Here is a 719-nt window from a genome sequence, read left to right on the forward strand (position 1 = left end):
TGGCCCTTATCCGGGATAATCTCCGAGGTTCAGGCATTCCAGATGGCCCTCGCCGCCAAGTCCCGTCGGGAGTCGACTCGCGCGATCTACAACAGTCGCCTTAAGCACTTCTTCCGGTGGTGCACCGACCACGAAGTGGATCCTATGTCAGCCTCTCTAGGTCAGGTGTGTCTCTTTGCATTATCTGTTTGAGTCGGGTCTCCAGGTACGCACTATTGCGGGATACCGGTCTGCGCTAGGCGCTATTTTACCGACGTTCCCAGATGGATCGAACATTTCTTCCTCTAGCGTGATATCGCAGTTATTACGAGGTATGTTCAATAGTCGACCCCCGACGCGCGTTTTACCTCCTCGCTGGGATATTAATATTGTGCTTGAATCGCTCAAGGGTTCCCCTTATGAGCCCCTTGGCTCGGCTTCCTTGCTTAATCTCTCCTTTAAAACGGCCTTTTTAGTGGCCGTTGCTTCGTGTAAGCGTCGTGGTGAGATTCACGCTCTTTCCTTGGAACCGGGACATATTCGATTCGAGTGGGGCGGTGTTCGTCTCATTTTCAGAGCTGATTTCCTAGCGAAGACGCAGACTTTGGCGCATTCCCCTCCATCTGTCTTCATTCCCACCATTTCCTCGCACTCTTCAGTACGGGAGGACAGGGTTTGGTGCCCTGTGCGAGCTCTGCGGTTTTACATTAATAGCACGCGTCCGTTGCGCAGCACGGATT

At 53.0% G+C, this 719-nt stretch overlaps 1 protein-coding gene across 1 annotated transcript in view; it reads left to right on the top strand.

Moving 5' to 3' along the window:
- The window catches only part of LOC117107683 (DDB1- and CUL4-associated factor 6-like), a 23005-nt gene that overhangs the window by 7422 nt on the left and 14864 nt on the right, over positions 1–719 (top strand). The gene's annotated exons all lie outside the window — the stretch shown is intronic.

This window comes from Anneissia japonica, unplaced genomic scaffold (assembly GCF_011630105.1).
Source record: "Anneissia japonica isolate Jap-2015-1 unplaced genomic scaffold, ASM1163010v1 scaffold5330_len1712360_cov203, whole genome shotgun sequence".
NCBI classification, from domain to species: domain Eukaryota; kingdom Metazoa; phylum Echinodermata; class Crinoidea; order Comatulida; family Comatulidae; genus Anneissia; species Anneissia japonica.